Raw genomic sequence first — 19,372 nt, 5'->3', positions numbered from 1 at the left:
TAAATGCAGAAGCATCCAATTCCAGTCAGGGACCTTATGAGGACCAAACACATAGAAAAATCTCAGATTAGGGCAGTAATCCTTGGAGGCCAGAGGCAGATCACTAAACCACCTCTCTGTGTGTGCAGTAATATGGCACGTCTCTGTGTGTGCAGTAACAGGGCACCTCTCTGTGTGTGCAGTAACAGAACACCTCTCTGTGTGTGCAGTAACAGGGCACCTCTCTGTGTGTGCAGTAACATGGCACGTCTCTGTGTGTGCAGTAACAGAGCACCTCTCTGTGTGTGCAGTAACATGGCACCTCTCTGTGTGTGCAGTAACAGGGCACCTGTGTGTGTGTGAAGTAACAGGGCACCTCTCTGTGTGTGCAGGAACAGAGCACCTGTGTGTGTGTGTGTGTGTGTGTGTGTGTGTGTGTGTGTGTGTGTGTGTGTGTGCAGTAACAGGGCACCCTCTCCTACAAGGCTGCTGTAAGGACTGGAAAAGAATCTCTATAATGTACCCCAGATGCTGAACATATGGCTATAGACTAGAAGTAATTCTTGTCTTTTCTAAAAAAAAAAAAAAAGACAAAACCATGTTTTACCACCCCATTCCCCACCCTACTCCCCCCCAAACCCTAAAAACCCTGTGACCTCAAACCCAAACCCAAGGAAGAACCAAGTGCCTTATGTGTTCTGCACTGCCCACTAGCCCAGCGAATACAGTAAAGCCACTCATAGTCAAACATCACACTCAACACTACAATAGCTAAAAACAGTGTGCAGAGCAGGACTAGGCAATGGGGACATGAAAGCACAATTTATGGAGCAGCAGCTATCTAGATGAAGTCCTTAGATGACACTGTATTGTGAGGTCATCATTCATTCTGTGCCTGAGTATGAAAATTCTCATCTGGCTTTGGCTGGATTCTCTTCATCTGTCCTTGATTAATTCAATCTAACTTTAAGGTAATGGTGCAGCCAAGAAAATATCACTTGTGTCCTGGTACAAGGATGTGCCATCCCATGGCAAGTGACTGCCAACAGACACTAAGTAAGCTTTCCCAACGTATTTTGACCAGACAATAGGCTGAATAGAAACTGAACAAAACATATAAGATATGATGACTCAAGCTTCCAAGCAAATCTCTAGTTAAACATAGCCTCAAAGACTTAGCTTCAGTCCACCCAAGCTAAAAATAGGGCATTCAGGCAGTCAACATTCTACATCAAAACACTTGGAACTTTAGACACAAAACATTAACCAAACAAAAACCACTGCCACAGTTACGTGGATCAATTTCAAAAACACAGTCCCTGTTTTACCAGTGCAAACCACCTGCAAGTTAGAAATAAGGGACTCTGTTTACATCAGTTCCTCTCCGGGTCTTTCTCTCTCTCTCTCTCCTCCCTCCCCCCTTCTCTGTGTGGTTATGTATGTGCTGTCTTGAGGATGCTATCCCAGACCAGAGCCAGGCTAGCAATCACCCCCAGCCTCACATGATGTTTTAGAAACATCAACACATATTTGAAGGGCAAACTTATAAAGTAAAGCCACAAAGACCAATGAGAACCAACAGTGAGTGTGGCGGCTGAGGAGAGGGCAGGGCAGGGAAGGCGACTAAGGAGGTGGCATAGGCGCGTCCCCCGTAGGGACCTATGCAGTCACCCCCAGTGACTGGCTGCTCTGTTGGTTATTATGGCTGAGCTTCTGGTAGGCGTTGGTAGGATAATGGTGTGGCAGAGGAGCTCAGTGCATCATCTCTGCCACTGTCCTTGCTGCTCCATCCACAATGGACAACAGAAATGTCCATGACCCCCCAGGCGGTGGTGGCACACACCTTTAATTCCAGCATTTGGGAGGCAGAGGCAGGTAGATCTCTGTGAGTTTGAGGCCAGCCTGGTCTACTGCGCCAGTTCCAGGACAGCCAGGGCTACACAGAGAAACCCTGTTTCAAAAAACAAACAGAAAGAAACAAAGAAACAAGAAAGAAAAGAAAGAAATGTCCATGACCCAAGAATTCTAGAATTCTGATGCTTTCATGATATGTGAGTTCAGAAAGACTCAAAGACAGAACAAGTTATGTGTTATGTCAGAAGGGAGAAACAGGTATTTCCGAGCTGCTCTGAAGCTCTGTTTTCCATCCAGCTAGAACTTTCTTCAAATGCAAAGTGAATGCAAGAGTATTCAAAGAAATACTAAGAACTGCTATGGGATGGTCCTTCTGCACACTGTGAGTATGTATTTCTCTCAATGGTTAATAATAAAGTTGTTTTGGCAATGGCAAGACAGGGTAAGGTTAGGCAGAAGAATCAAACTAGGCCTCAGAGGAAGAGGGTTGAGATTGACTCAGATACTGTGAGCTACCCAAGAAGCAGGATGCTGGAGGACCGGTAAGCCACTGACCATGTGGCAATAAATAAATGAACAGGAATGGGTTAATTTAAGTGTAAGAGATAGTTAATAATAAGCCAAAGCCATTGGCCAAACATTTATAATTAATATAAGCCTCTGTGTGGCAATTTGGGAAGCAGCTGCCAGGTATTTGGGAGTTGCTGGTGGGACAGAAACTTCTGCCTTCAGAGAACCAAGAAAATGTAATGTGTTTTCTCATTCCCACTGCTTCCCCTGTTAGGAACCATGATGCCAACAATAGCATGGGAGAGAAAACGAGGAAGCCTGAGCTCTTGTTACCTTTAACTTTTCTTTATTCATAAGTTAGCCAAAAGAGAGGGCATTAGCGGACACACATGTTAAGAAGTGAAATAAAGACATCTGAGTTTGTTTTGTGTGGCATTTCTACTGTTTTGGTAACATAGAAGTGGCAACACACACACACACACACACACACACACACACACACACACACACACACACACACACGAATGCTATGCTTGAAAATGGGCCACGTCTCCACTCGTAGGAAGTGGTACAGTTTTTTGTAGGTGGGCCTATTACTATAGGACTCCTTGGTGGCTCTCATCTTTCTTTCTGCTTCTGGCTCTAGCCATGTGTCATGAGGTCCTCACCAGAAGTGAGGTGATTAAGGTACCATGTCCTTAAGACATTTTCTCTTTATAAGTTACTGCCTTGGATACTTTGTCATAATGTCTTACTTCTCTATTGCTGGGATAAAACACCATGACCTAGTTGACTTATAAAACAAAGCATTTAATTAGGGGCTGATGGCTTCAGAGGGTTAAAGTCCATGATGATGGACCAAAGGCATGGTGGCAGGAACAGCTGAGAGCTCACATCTTGATCCAGAAGTAGGAGGCAAGAGAGCAAAATGGGAATGGTGAGAGTCTTTTGAAACCTCAAAGCCTGCCCATGTGACACACTTTTTCCATCAAGGCCATAACTCCTAATCCTTCCCAAATAGTTCCATCAACTGGGAACCAAGTATTCAAATATGTGAACTCATAGGAGCCATTCTCATTCAAACCACACCACACATAACAACAAAAAGCTGATCGATGCAAAGAAGTATGAAGAAATGTGCAACTTGAATGACTTTGCACTTAAGTTAAACCTCCTTCATTTACATTTAAAAATGCCTCGGGAAATAAACGGTAACAACTCACGCTAATTTTTACATTCCTTTCTTTATTTAAAGCTAACACTAGACAACAAATAAAGTACACCTGAAGTTGAGAGAGACTGAAGAAGAAATCAAAAAGTTTTATATTAATATCTTTTAAGGCCTTTCCCTCCTTGCTTGTGGATTAAAGGAACCAACATTTTCATTCTTCACTGAGGCCTACAATCATGTAGCCAGCTGCTATTCATGAACAAGCTCTCCTTGAAAGAAGTGTGGCTTCTAGTAGCCTAAAACTGGTGTTTAAAGCTAGGTGTGGTAACATTTGTCTATTGCTTCAGCTCCTAAGAGCACATGGCAGAAGGATCAGGAGTTCAAGGCCGGCTGGCACTGTATAACATGCTGTCTCAGGAAATTGAATGAATGAATGAATGAATGAGTGAATGAATGAATCCCAGAACTTGAGAGACAGGGGCAGGATAATATCTTTGAGTTCAAGAACAGCCTAAGCTACAGTGATACCTGTCTTTAAAAAAAAAAAAAAAGAGTTAATTCAAAATATTTAGTCACATTTCCTGACAATTATTTCAGAAAGTATAACTTTGACTATGTGCTTAAAAGAGAGAGAAAAAAAGTTAAGTCCATGAGCTTCTGAGAGGGATACTTACATCATTCCCCAAAGCTGTATGCAGGGCTCATCACTTTTCTGAGACTGTCTTTTCTCCAATACCAGAAACTGACATGTACACTCACAGGACAGGCCTATGGGCTGCATCATCACCCCAGGTCATGGATCCCTATGAAGACTCATGGATCCCTATGAAGACTGGTTCTAGGATGTCAGTACCCCCAGCTCTCCTCTCAGGAGTTCCTAGGAGGAAATGAATCTCTGACTTCACCTTTATTGCATGTCATGCATTTCACAAACATCCCCTGAAGGGCTCAACAGCCAGAGACACGTGACATAGCACTGTAAAACTTAAAGATGCAGTGTTTCAAAATATCAGACTTCACCACCTGGCAGAAGTGAGGCTGGTGAGATTGGCCTTCAGGCCAACTGTGCCCCAGACTGTCAGGAGGAAGATGAAGCCACCTGCAGCCTCTAAGTGGCCGCGCCAAGGAAATGAGCCCCAGCTCCCAGGACACTTTATACTAATGGATCTCAGGAAGTACTCATTTTGGCAACTGTTTTAAGCTGCAGTGGGTTTGTCTGTTTTCAGCTTTGAAATTTTCCTTAATAAATGATCAACAAATCCCTAAATTGGTGTCCATTGTCCACAGGGCCAACCTCCAGAGTATTCCGCCTGTTAAAATGCGAGACAGCTAAGGGAGCATGGGTTGAGGAAACAGGAAGGGTTTATATTATAAACATAGTACTGTCCAACCACTCACTCTCCTGGCTGGTCCGATGTTGTAGCTTTGATTCTCTGACAAGGTTGAAATGAAAGGCAACTGGCTTAAATTACCCAGCTCCAGAGAAGTCCTGTATCGGTGCATAGGAAGGCAGGCCTGTGCCCTAAAAAAATGCCCCTTGATGTTCTCAATTAACAATAGAACCTTTAGGGTCAGGGGACACGGCTCTGTAGAGAGCTCAGCTGCACTTGAACTCCAGGGCTAGCTATTTGGAAGGTAATATCCAGCTATCCTACCTAAAGGGCAAGGTATCTCTGAGGTGGGGGAGGGGATGAATTCCACCACTTTTAATATTCACAGAGCTCAGGATAGGAAAGTTTGCAAATCTTTGGCAACGTGAGCTCTGAAAGCAAACACCCTGTGAAACTTACATTAACCGAGTGACTGGCAGGACCAGGCCACAGAAGCATAGGGTGGCTGCAGTAATGACAACCCCGCCCCTGGAAGAGCCAGAGCTTCTAACCAAGGAGGCAGAAGTAAATCCTCTCCGATGTGCAGGAAGGGATGGCTGGCATTTCCTAAGCAAAGGAGATTTCAAATAGTTCAGACTTTGAGAGAAAGTTTTTATAAGTCCAATGAAGAGCACTTGGCTGTTTCAAATCTGAACAGTCAGAACTAAATTTAATCAAACTGCTGGCAGCCAGCTGAAAAGCATATAATAGAATTTGGCCTAATGTATCATTAGCTCATGTTCACTTCAGTGAGATTAGCTCCCAGCAGCACCAGAAGCAGATCTCAGCAGTTGCTGGGTTAGAGCTGTGTCCAAAGGGTCCACAGCCATGAGTGAGTCTCAAGAATTTCACACCAGCCTTCTGAATTATTTGGAGAAAGTAACTTTAAAAAAATTTCTCATTTTATAATCTCATTATACACTCTTCAAAACCCCCTAAGCACATACTTTTTAAAAATCCAGCATAAACAAAGCTATAAATGATGCTCATTACATTTTTAATCAGTAAGTAGTCTTTATTTGAAAACCCAAAATTAGGGTTTTAAAAGTCATTCATTTGATGTGCTTCACACCAAAATCTTCTTGGTCAAGTAAGTTTCTTAAAAAAAAAAAAATCCATCAATTCTAGGAACTTACTAAACCCATTATCATCTTTTAAGGCTTCTTCTCAAAGTAAACAGTCTAGAATATTCATTTGAAAAGTGGCCTCCCTGATGCTAGTCACATTGATAATCAAATAATAAGCTTCATTTGTAAAATTCAAAATGTGGTTTACAGATGCCAGGAGGCCTGGGAGAGTCATCAGAGAGGAGCCCTGCATTTCCTTTGTGCATGGGGCTAACAGGATTAAGGCTTGAAGAATTGAATAAAACCCTGAGCTGGTTAAGATGGATGGATCACATTTCAGGTTCCCATTTCATAATGGGCATGCCCCACATTTCTCAAAATAAAACACACCAGTGAGCTCATTCCAGTGACTGTGCTTCCTGACATTCATTTTGGAAACTTTAAAATGGATTCTGTGTCCATCTCCTCTCTTAAACCACATGGCTCTTTTTATGGCTGGCCTGCCTGGTTCAGGCAACTTCTCAATTTATAGCCAGTGGTTCCCTGCTATGGTCCAGTAATACAGAGAAGAAAGCAGAGATTCCACACTCAGAAGATTTCTGCATATGGTCTAACGGTTTCTTACTTTCCCAACAACGTGATGCACTGTCTCTGGGCTTTGCAATTGTCCAAGATTAGCTATCTTCCTCTGGGCTATGGACTGAAGCAGGGCTCTGCTGGGTCTCACTCTCAAGGCGGTTATTATCAAGTAGAATCTGCTATTGAAGTGTCCCGCAGTAGCACAGACTGTTTAGAACAGACTTTTATATAGGAGTCCTGACATCTGTCTTCTAGGTCAGATTTCTGTGAGAGCCTAGGCACAGTCTCAAAACATATACAGCTGTCCCTAATTAAACGGGACTCATTTCTTCCACTAAAGTGAAAACAAAGGAAGACCATGTGAGGAAAGCCAGGAGTGTTCAGCAAAGGCATCTCCACTGCATGAAACATCAGCCATGCTGCCAGTCAAAGGGTGGCTGAGAGGCTGTTTAGCCACCATGCTGGCAAAGGCTTTGCTCATTAATTAACAGCTTATTAATACCGACATGCCTACAGACTGAGATACAACATTTCAGTTCCATTACAGATTCCTTTCACTTGAAATTCCTCTATGACAGGAAACCAGTCTGTTTGAAGCAAAGTGCTTACTAAATGAAGGCTGTACAGAAAACTATAGAGAAATGGAACGTTACATTTTAGAAAGGACGTTAAAGAGGATTAAAACAAGCTGGGATGATATTAACAAAGACACACAAAACCTGTTACTAGGAAGAGACTTTTTTTGGTCAAATTTCCTTTTTTCCCATAAATTCTGGTTTGGCTTAACCATGTTGTCAGTGCAGTTTGTGGCTGCTGCTTAACATCCCCCACCTCCACCCAGGGTAAAAGCCAGGGCCACTCCTAGAACTTATTTAAGGACTATTTTCTTCTCCAGACTGTGAGTTTTACTGTAATTGAGATGATAAACTACAGATCTAAACAGATGAAAATTCTAACAAGACTCTAGAAAATCACGAACGTGGTTCAGCACAGTCAGAATGAAGAGTGCATAAAAATCTTTCTTTAACCTTAAGCAACTTCAGTCCAAGACTTCAGAACTTACTGTGAACAGATACAAAGTACATCAAATCAGAGCCAAGCAAGTGTCACTGGTGGCCCTTGTTTCAAACAAACAAAAACTCCACAAAACAGCAAAAACCTGACTCTATAGCAGCCTACCATGAAATCTAAGACCATCGTCTAAGGATGGCGGGAAAGAAAAAGTCCTCCTTTGGGAAATAAATCCAAAACATTAACATTTCGCCGAGTATTTTACAAATCATGCTGCTTCATTAAACACATGCCACTGGGAGTCTCCTCTATTACTAACAACACTTTTCATAATGGCCTTCACATGTTTAAACCAACGGCTGCCGAAAATGTGCATTTATATTACATAAACAAAACCTAACATAAACATGTCCAGAAAAAAACTTTATAGAAATGCCAGCCTACAATTCTCCAGTGTAAATAGGCCTTCCTATGAATGGCCCAGCAAAGTGATTTTAATGCACTTTCATCCCCCAAAAGTTCAGGCACAGTCCAAAAAAGAAACACAGACAGCTCTGCTGAAGACTGCATTCCTCACTCACAAATAAGCAACTCTAGAGATGTTCAATGTTCGAACTGTTTTCGACCCAGTGAAAGCCATGTGATTTATTTTCTTTATAGCACCTGCTATTTTCTCATCGAGACTTTGTTTGGTTATTTGTTTTCCTGTTTGTCTACCCACCTCAAATTCTAATTTTCCTGAGAATAAACACCACGACTGTCTTGATTTCTGTTCTCTCTGATCATTCCACTGAACACACAGTAGATGCAAGAACTGATACAGGCATCTGTGGCACAGTGAAGACTCACTTTGATGCTGTTCTCTGCAGTGAAACTGACCTCCTCAGAGTCTGGCTGTCTCCCCTTTATGCCTCAGTACTCCCGAGGTTCACAGACTCACACTGCACCTTCCAACCTCCCTTTGCAGTTAAGTGGCACTAAGACTGAACAAGCAAAATGTTCAGCAGGGGTTGAGGCCTCAGCTCAGTGTTAGCATGCTTGGCTAGCATGCCTAAAGCCCCGGGTTCAATCCCCAGCACCGGCAAAACAATCGGACAAATGCTCTACAGCAGCTTAGAGATCCTCCTAAGGATAGGCAGTGCAAGCCCTTCAACCCTTCTCCTGGATAGAACGAGTGGACAAGGGCTGGAGCTTTGACAACCATTGTGGACCATGAGCTGACTTCTCTATCAGCTGTTGAGGGGTGTGGGCTGGAGGCAACGTGTCCAATGACAGGGAGCACGTGGGAAGACAGCAGCACAATCTTCTGTCTTTATTGTCTCTGCCCATCACCATTGCTCCATATGCCCCAAATCGTATTAATGTACCCATCAGTGAGTAGCCATCCATGGCTGTAGTCTCCTCTGAAGTTTGATGAGCTTCATGCCTGTTTGGGGACAGCAGTACAGCTCTCCTCAAGCCACATCCTTCCCCTTGGTCATGAGGCCTCTTACTGGCCACAACTGCTTTCGCCAGAATCTCTTTAGCCAGCCTCTACCAGAAACTGCCACCACGTGTAGGTTTTAGTTCACTAGCCTCTCTGAAGTGGATCCAGCTGGCCAGAGCAGAACCCAGGTGGTCAAGTCCTGAGAGTGTCACAGCATTTAAAAGGGACTGCCAAAGGGATCATTTGAAATATCGGGTTGATGGATGCATACACTGATCCCTAAACTGTCCACTCATTTAGCATAGAGCCACAGTGTGAACCTCAGCAACCAGCTATAATTTTGAAGTATAATTACAGGCAAATGAAGCAAAAGCTATGCCTCACTTTGTGAAAGTGCTACACTAGCTATGTGACATCCATAACATAACACATAGCAACTTGAACCTGGAATCTGTTCGCACCTACTCTACTTTCCTGCTTCAGTCACTGCTACCTCCAGCCATGGAGCTGTTGTTTATGGCAACAATTTGGGACCACATTTAACCTCTCCCTCTTCCCAACACTCCAGCAACACACCTCTCAAGTCCTGCATTCTCCAAAGTATATCACAAGGATCCAGGTTTCTCTATTAGCGTTCTCTTTACTTTGCCCTAATTTACCCTGGCCTCATCTGTGATATCATTCCAGCGACAGTGCCCCATTCCCACCAAGCTACTCTCCAACAAGGGGCCAGTGCACTCTTAAAACAACAAACCAAGTCATGGCCACAACCAAGCCCCCGCCCCGCCTCTATCTATGTCCATTCATTGGTCTTCTCAACACACTCAGAAGGAAGTTCAGATTTCTAGAAGGCCCTGCCTTACCTGATCCCTGATGCTGTTACCAATCTCATCCCAAACTTCCTCTCACTCTGTAGCCCAGCCTATCCTAGAACTCATTTTGTGGTCCAAGCTAGCCCCAAGTGCATGACAGCCATCCTGATTCCAAGTGCTGCTAACATATTCTATCCCACTCCCCAAAGTCCAAAGCTTCTTTTGTGGTCAAAGTTCAAAGCTCCTTACACATTGTGGTCTCATGGACCTACCCTGAAACTCTGTTAGGAATCTCTCATTTAGCCCTGAACTTCTGTGGAATATTTACCAGCCTGTAGTATTATATTTTTGAGATTATTATCAAGAGCATATTAATCCTTCATCATGAAGCCACAGAATTCAGGCATTCAATAGACCCTAAGAATGCTACCTTGCTAATTTGTATACTGGGAACTTGGGCACAATATTGCCCATTAGTTGCAGATGAGTGCATCAAAACAGGGAGTGTAGACAACATACCTTGCTTCAATAACCAGCAGATAGCAGAGGAGGGATTCCAGTGCAGCTTCCAGACCTAGAAACTCATAGACTTTGCGGCATTAGCAGACTATAGTGGGTGAAATCAGCAGAGACACGTAAGAGACTTGAAATAAATGCAGCCTGTGATAGGCTGGAGAATAGTACCCCACAAACTCCACAACTGCCCAACAGAACCTTCCATGGTAAAAAGTTGAAGACTAGAAGGAGGGCAGGTGTTTGCAGATGAGGTGAAGCTGAGGACCATGTCAGGTGAGCTGTTCCAGATTCTTTAGGGTGGGCCCTAAGTAGAATCACATGTATACTTGAAGATGGATGTAAGGGCAGATGCCAGAAGAAGCTGTCATCGACTAGGTGGCATGAGAGCAATAGAAAGTGTAGTTAGAGTTTTCCTGCCTGGCCCACGGTCAGGACATATCTCTCTCACCCGCCAGTCCCACAGCCACTCAGCCCCAACTGAGTAAACACACAGAGACTTATATTACTTATAAACTGTACGGCCGTGGCAGGCTTCTTGCTAACTGTTCTTATAGCTTAAATTAACCCATTTCTATTAGTCTATCAGTTGCCATGCTGCTCGTGGCTTACCGGTACCTTACATGTTGGTACTCATGGCAGTGGCTGGCAGCATCTCTCTGCCTCAGCCTTCCACTTCCCAGAATTCTCTTCTCTGCTTCTCCTGCCTATACTTCCTGCCTGGCTACTGGCCAATCACCATTTTATTTATACAGAGCGATATCCACAGCAAGAAAGTTATCTGAAAACTGTAAGGGCCGGAAGTCGGAGGTGAGCACAGCTGTTAAGGAAGGGGCCTTTCCTTGATTACAGATGGCTACCTCACTGGACAGCAGAGAGACAAAACAAGTACTTGAGGGTCTGTCCCATTCATGAGGTTCCCCTTGTGACTTAACTGTCTCCTAAGGTCCACTCCTCCTGGTACTATCACATTGGCAGACTAGGATTTCAGAAGAGGAAATCCTTCGGGGCACAAAACATTCAGTTCAAAGTGAAGGGGCTGGGCTTAAAATCTGGAGCAACAGAGCCACAGACCACAGAGTGCCAGCACCACCTGAAAACAGGCGAAAACAGACTGTCCCTTGAGGGGAGGGAGAATGTGTGGCCCTGCCCACACCTCAATACTGGCAGTGATGGACTCAGACTTCTGGCTCCCAGAGCTGTAAATCAATTTCCACTGTCAGAGAAGAAACAGGAAATGGATACAGAATCCATAGCAGGGTTTGGCCAAGGCGTTGGGGTTTCAATCTGGAAAGGTTTTACTGCCTCCCATGTGCAGGACACACACTGTTCGCTGCAGACTGATGCAGCATCAGTCTCGCGGCCACCTCCAGCCTTTCTCATCCTCTGCACCCAGGAAGCAGAAAATTCAGAGGTAAAACAATGTATAAACGAGTAGGGCTAGAATTTTTTTTCAGAATTACAATTAATTTTAAACTTAGGGCAAAAAAAAAAATGGCTCTAAGCTTTGGACTCAAACTAAATTACCTAAAGACCAAAGTAAACAAGGTCTTAATGCTACTTCCAAAATGCTTTTGGGTCCACAGAGATGATTTCACTTTTGTAATAAGATGGACTACAGAAAACTGTCTTTAAAATAGATAAAGTGAATGAAACTAGAAGCCCTTTTTTCCTAAGTTCATCTTTCAGCCTAACTTTGAGCCATGAATCTGCATCATATTTTAGCGTTTGGATTTAGCATACATATAACTCAGTCTGCTTTTGAGATCATCTATCATTTTATAAAACAAGCAGCCTTAGAATTATCAGTTTTCAGTCAAGTCAGACTATTGCTGAGATGTAACACTGTGAAGAAATACGCTTCCATGGACTTGGTATGCCCACTCAGAGGACAGGGGAAGTAGGGAAATCAACCTTCCCGTGGGCCCAGTCACCTTCCCATTGGTCCATTCAGAGTTTTCAGGTGGGAAAGGGACATGGAGCTGCTAGCAGTTGATCCTGTCAGAAACTTTCAAACTGTTATCAATATGGCAAACACACAGGAGGGAAACTTAGGTGTTAAAGCCCAGCTGAAGAAATTACTATTATAAAACATTATAAAATCCCATAGCAAGAATTCTAGATGACAGACAGGAGAGAGAAACACAGTAGACTGAGCTTTCTCAGAGGGAGGAGGAAGGGCATTTCAATGAAAGAAAAACCTTCTCAGGAAAAGTCCCTGGCAAAGTCCAGAGCACCTTTGGGAAACGATGGAAAAACTGAAAAGTACTTTACTTAGTGTAACATTGAGCGTGAGGAGGATTATGAAGTTCAACTGACCCATTTCTATATTTGGAACTGAGGCCAAGAACTCAGGTCACTTCACCAAGCACCAGCAGTTGCTAAATGGTGAAAGGTGCCTTGGAGTAGGGCAGAGCAGAGACTCTTCCGGCATCATCCGCACTGCAGGTTTGTTGTGGAAGGGATGTGTCCAGTACCTAAAGAGGGAGGTACGATACTCCGTATTTCCTAGGGACAGATTAACCTTACACGTTTGAATATGACTGCTTTTACCAGTCCCTTTCAACAAGGCAATTGATGCCCATCTTCTTGCCCTCCTTCATCCTCTGTCTCCCCTTAACCTGATTAACACTATGAAGGTTACTTGGTCAAATCATCTGTTTTCAACTGAGATTATCCAGTTTGATTCCTGAACCTTACCAAACATGTTGCAAACAACATCCTGTGTTGTGGGTGCTGCTCTGGTCTGTGAATATGGCTGGAGCTGAAGGTACCAGGTGTGGCCCAACCATTCATACTCAGGGCATTAAGCTCTCTGCATCTATGTCCTCACCCAAAGCTGCCCCCGCCCCTCTTTTTTTATTTTTGTCCTGTGGAAGGCAGAACTCAAGATGTAAGCCACCCCAGGCCTGCCCCTAGGTACCATGTAGAGGGTCTCACATAACACTTCCTCAAATAGTGGCATCTGAGGTCAAACTGCATCTCTTTGCTATATATATTCTTTGAATCTCATGCCAGAATCTAAGACAACACAAGTGACTATAGATGGCAGTTTTATGAATAAAGAAAATGTGGTACATATACACAACAGAAAATTACTCAGGTAGGAAGAAAAATGAAATCTGCGTGAAAATGAATGTAAGTAGGGAAAAAAATCACTTCTTTATATTTACAGGGCTTTCTCGATGCCTCGGGTGACTTGTGTGCTGCTCTAACCAGCTTCACCCCTCAACTCTGCTCCTGGTAACCCCACTGGCCTCTCCCACCTCACAGCAGTACAGCCCGAACGCAGCTCCTAGCACCATGACTTCTTCCAGAGCAATGGTGTCGGACCCAGTGCATGTGTGTGGACTTAAACAATGTGTCAAATGTGATTTAAAATCAGTAGCTCAGAGACAAGGGAGATGAAGCCATACTGAACCTGGGTTCCACCTGGCATGGTTTTCTACACAGCAACAATCAAAAAACTAACATCGAGACAGCGGGAGGATAGGAAGGCATGTTTTGATACTGTGTTCTCCAAAATATTGTGCACCCTAATAAACTTATCTGGGGTGAGAGAACAGAATAGCCGCTAGATACAGAGGCCAGAAAGTGATGGCACACACACCTTTAATCATAGCATCCCAGAGGCAAAGATCTGCCTGGATCTCTGTGAGTTCAAGGCCACACTGAAAACAGCCAGGTGTGGTAACAAGAGCTATTAATCCCCGGAAGTGATGGCAGACAGCAGAAAGGTATATAAGGCGTGAGGACCAGGAACTAGAGCTGGTTAAGCTTTTGAGCAGCACAGTTCAGCTGAGATCCATTTGGATAAGGGCACAGAGGCTTCTAGTCTGAGGAAACAGGATCAGCTGAGGAACTGTGAGGTGAGGAAGCTGTGGCTTGTTCTGTTTCTCTGATCTTCCAGCGTTGACCCCAGTGCCTGGTTCCAGGTTTGTTTTTTATTAGTAAGACCTTTTGAGATTCGTGCTACAGTGGCAAATTAAATAGATATAAAAAAATGACATATATACTTTGACTCAACAGTTAGAATTGGGAGAGAACAATGAAATATCATGTTTTTCTTTCTGAAAACTAGCAGTGCCCATGAGCAACAATCATGGCAACAATAGTAGACAAGAAAGAAGAGTTTTGGTTAAATTGAATGATGTCTGTCTGTGACAGTCTTAAAAGTCATGGTTTGAAAGGCACATGGGTACTTTGTGTCTAGTGTAAACACTTCTCTGAAGGTTGAAGATAAAATTGTGCTTGGCCATACCTCTGCCAGACGCTGTGCCTAGTTTTGAGGTACTAAGTACAAAGCAGACACCATGGTTCATAGAACAAGAAGGAGCCAGTGTATCCCAGGCACATCAAGAAGGTCACTAACATAAACATAACATGTGCCAGGAGTGGAGGCTAGAGTCCAGTCTCTCTGGATGATCAAAGACAGGCTACAGAGGATAGATTCCTGAATGGGATTGGAGAGCACCGGGAAACAGAAAAAGCGAATCCTGCCTGTTTTCATTCATACGTAGACACCAAAAACTGATCTCATGTAAGCAGAGGGTAGCACAGGGGTTATCAGGAACCTGAAAGCATGGGGGAGCAAGAGGATCAGGGACAGTTGGGTCAAAAGTGAGCACAAAAGTGAACACAGGGGGATTGTGTCCTGTCACACTGTGTGCTGACTACAGCTGAAAATAAGCCACTGTAGGTTTTCAATATCTTAAAGGATTCTAGGTGTTCGTGACCCAAGCAACAGACAACTGAGGCGATGGGTCTGCTAACTATCTTTATTCAGTCATCACGTTCTGCATATACGCATCAACATCAACTCGCATCACCCCACTTAAACACACAAAAGTGTGTTTCAAATTTTAAAAAAAGTAATATATGTAAGAACAAAATCTGCCCAAATCCATTGACTCCAAAAACTAGTAAATGAGGAATAAGATCACAAAAATACAGGTAAAAAAAAAGACTCCCATGTCTATGAACTAGTTATGAAAATTAATAACCCCAGTTTAAAATACTAATTATGGTAACAAACTGAATGTTCCAGGGCTAATCTAATGAAATCACAGAAGCCACATGGAGTAACCCATGAAGCACTGATGAAAACAATCTAAGAACTAAAAACAAAACTGACAGGCATCTTCAGGAATTAGACCTCAACAGGGCTGCCAGCTCTTATGAATCATCTCAAGATTTAATGCAAATTTCATCCACACTTGAGCACAATATTTCAATTATAAATAGGTGAATTCTAAAACTTACTCAAAACCACAAGAACCAGGTTGTAATAGGCTGGGTAAAGCTTAGCAGTAGCACACTGTCTAGTAAGCATGAATGTGCACTGGTAGGTGTGGTGGCCCACATCTGTGGTCCCAGCTACCTAAAAGGCTGAAACAGCAGAACCACTTGAGACCAGGAGTTTGATTACATCAAAATTAAGGTCTGTGAAGGATACTGTGAAAGGAAGGAAAAGTCAAGTCTTCCTCCCTAAAGTCAGAGAGAGTTGGGGCCTGGGAATTCACACTTAGAATCCCAGCACCTGGAGGCAGAATCAGGAAAACCAGGAGTTCAGGGCTAGCCTCCTTCATATACCGAGTTTGAGGCTAGCTACACAAGTTCCCATCTCAAAATAATCAAAAAGACAAAGCTAAGATAGAAAATAATTGCAAGTTATATATCTGGCAAAAGACATATAAGATAGATAATGAACTCTCAGCACTCTTAAGCAAACAACCAAATTAATAGCAAGCAAAAGCTCTGAATAGACAGCACATCTGAGAAAATAATCAAGAAATGTTCAATGTTATTAATGATTAGGAACAAGCAATGAGAAGCCACCAGGAGACTTTTCAGCTCACAGAATGAACTTAAAAACTGACAACACGGGCTGGAGAGATGGCTCAGCCGTTAAAGGCTAGGCTCACAACCAAAAAATAAAAATTGACAACACTAAGTGCTGGCCAAGAGTGCAGAGCACGAGGAAGAACATGTAATTCTGGTGAACACACTTTCCTATAATGTTCATGTACAAAGTAGGAACTTCATATGAATTTTGACAGACTACAGGACTCAAGGAACCTATTCCTACATATTTTCTTGAGTTAAAAAAAAATAGAGTCTCACTATTCAGCTCTGGCTGCCCTGAAACTCATGTACATCAGGCTGGCCTCAAACTCAGTAATCCTCCAGCCTCAGCCTCCTGAATGCTGGGACTAAAGGAGTTAGCAGGCATGCCTGGCTTAAAAATACATTTGTAAACAAACCCGTTCCACAAGTGCATATGGGAGCTCTAGGCAGGGCTTTGGCTACTTGCCAAAGACATTTGCCTTTGTAAGGTACACATTCTCACTACTTCTCCCTCCCTCACCCTCCCTTCAACCCCTTCTCCCAAAGCGGCAAAGACAGCCAAAGGCAGGAGATCTCTCATCAAGATACTTCTAGTGACGGACACTCCAAGATCTATACCTCCACCTGCATATTCCTGACCTCCAGATCTGCTGCAGGGCTGATTTTTGGTGTAGGAGAAGAGGGGAGGGACAGACACAAAGACAAAACCAGAATGACAGAAGACTCCAGATAACCCACTGAAACAGGAGTCCCAAGATCAAGGGAGCCTTCGTCCCTGTCATCTGAAGAGGCACAGAGATAGGACTGCCCTAGCCACCCTCTCCCTTCTGACTTCAGAATTTCACAGACAGCACCAACGAAGAGCACTGAGAAGAGTCCTAACCACAGGCCTAGAGTCTCCCTTCTCAAGTCTGTGCTGAGACCTCATTTCGCAGCATCAGCACGCGCATCGACACCTTCTCGGGAGCCATGAACCTAATGTCAACCGGAGACACTGGGCAACTGATTTGAGAGGGACTTACGTGTTTTAGAGGCAGAGTGTCATATACCCCATACCCCACCAGGCCAGAAGCTCACCATAGAACCAAGAGTGACCTTAAACTCCTGATTCCCCTGCTACTACTGGGGTTTCAGGTCTGTACCACCACACCTGAATTTTAGACCTTTAAAGGAGAAAAATTAGGGATTCTTTCAAGGTTAAAAATTTCTGTGCCCTTTTCTATTCAATCATCAGACTCCAATACCTTCTTTGCTTTCCGATGACAAGTGACTCCAGGCACAGCCAGACACTTCCTGGTCCAAACTTGGGACATCATGATCTCTACAAAGGCCACAGTTCCTTTTAGTGAGAACTGGTCCTAGAAACCAGACTTTCCCTGCTGGGCAGGATACCATTCCTTGTCCCCTCAGCTGTCATGGAAAGGAATAGCCATTTCCTAAGTAAGCTCTACATTGAGTTCCTCAACTCCTCCAACCAGACACTTAAGTGAAGCTTCTAACCAGGTAAACCCATAACCTCACACACTGCTCCCTTGCATCTTTACTCTGGGGTAGTTGCACCACTAACTAAAGAAGCTACAGCCATTTGATTCATTTTCCTTTTAATTTTTTTGTTTGAGCTACAAACAGTTTTATAATTGGGGACAATATTTAGTTGGTTCCAAAGTCAAATCCACAGACAGGATGAGAGAATCCTGGCTACCACCTTTCCCTGCCTCTCTATTTCCATCCTTCACAAGGTAACTAAACCCTTGTTTTTATGACTTGTTTCCATGCCCTTTGCAAACATCCAAGGGAGCAATGCCAAGCACAGTTTTCTCATGTCTCCATCCGGTGTCTTTACTTCCTGTATTGGGAATATGACCTCGTCAAAGGCAGCATCTATTCCTCTTCATTGGTGTACAGTGCTCCATCACATTCTTCAGGTTCTTTACATTAGACCAAACAGACAGACTTTAGGCTGTTTGCAGCTGACTGTGTGCATGCACATTTCTGCTGATGTGTCTTTGGAAAAGGTCCTATGACTTGGAGCCAAAGGCCTATCCTATCCACAGATCCTTTAAGTTCTTCCATGTGTGGAATGTCTGCGGTGTGGAAGGCCTCTCCCTGTAACGCCACCACAGAGCAGGCTGCTCCACCCGTGGATCTGTCAACAACAGGTAAAAACCAACACTCTCGTACAGTTTGACTGGCATTTGCTGCCCCTACCCTACCCCTGCAATGAACAGAGGTGAGCCACTTTTCACAAGGCTGCAAGATATTTCTCTCCCCATGAATTGCCTTTCACATCTCTAATTTGTTTCCCTGTATGTTGTTTTTTTTCTAATCTGTTTTTAGAAAGTCATGATTTGTCTATGGTATAAATTGCAAATATTTTCTCCAAATAAGCCATTTGCTTTTTTTTTTTTTTTTTTTTTTTTTTTTTTTAAAAATGTGTGTGCAAAAGGATTTCATGTTCATGTGGTCTAATGCACCAGCCACAATGAAAGGAAGCAGGCTGAGATCTGTAAGGCAGGCTATGTATATGTTGTCAAGGGTGGGGCCAAGTAAATGATCCAAGCCTCTAAATAAAAGAGCCAAAAGGATTGTGAATGAATCCCAGATATTGAACTTTGGGATTGTTTGCACTTTGGAGCTTGGTTTTGCCTTATACAGATTATGGTTATGCCATGTTTTCTTCCTTTTAAAATAAAAGGGTACTTTATTTTTGATATTGCAGAAAGACATTTGAGAGATTTCAACTTTTTTTTTTGTGGTCTGATTGTTCTTTATTTTATATCTAGGATCCACCTATGAGTGAATACATACCATAACTGTCTTTCTGGGTTTGGGTTACCTCACTCAGGATGATTTTTTCTAGTTCCATCCATTTGCCTGCAAATTTCATGCTTTCATTGTTTTTCTCTGCTGAGTAGTACTCCATTGTGTATATGTACCACATTTTTTTCATTCATTCTTCCGTTGATGGGCATCTAGGTTGTTTCCAGGTTCTGGCTATTACAAACAAACAAACAAACAAACAAATCTACGCAAGTTTTGAGGGTCTAAAAATATTTTAAGATATATAAAGGTCTGAGGATATGAAAGCTAATAAGCTTTAAAAATCTCAGAAAATGATTTAAGATACAAATGCAAGTTATGAAGATATAAATGAATGATTTAGATTATAAAAAATGTTTCAAATTGCTTTCCATTCTATGATATAAAAGTTCAGAGCTTAACATTTAATAGAG

General features: G+C 43.1%; 1 protein-coding gene and 1 long non-coding RNA gene across 11 annotated transcripts in view; one reads left to right on the top strand and one right to left on the bottom strand.

The window, feature by feature from the left end:
* Positions 1-19,372, bottom strand: part of Aopep (aminopeptidase O (putative)) — a 262,328-nt gene that overhangs the window by 173,517 nt on the left and 69,439 nt on the right. The window lies entirely within an intron of this gene.
* LOC143273512 (uncharacterized) lies at positions 1,825-18,547 on the top strand. Its single transcript, XR_013051714.1, has 2 exons — positions 1,825-2,215; positions 3,599-18,547. It is a non-coding gene; the product is annotated as an uncharacterized LOC143273512 (long non-coding RNA).

The sequence above is a fragment of the Peromyscus maniculatus genome, chromosome 5 (assembly GCF_049852395.1).
Source record: "Peromyscus maniculatus bairdii isolate BWxNUB_F1_BW_parent chromosome 5, HU_Pman_BW_mat_3.1, whole genome shotgun sequence".
NCBI classification, from domain to species: Eukaryota; Metazoa; Chordata; class Mammalia; order Rodentia; family Cricetidae; genus Peromyscus; species Peromyscus maniculatus.
The sequence above is the reverse complement of the archived record's forward strand: the minus strand, read 5'-3'. Positions and strand labels throughout refer to the sequence as shown.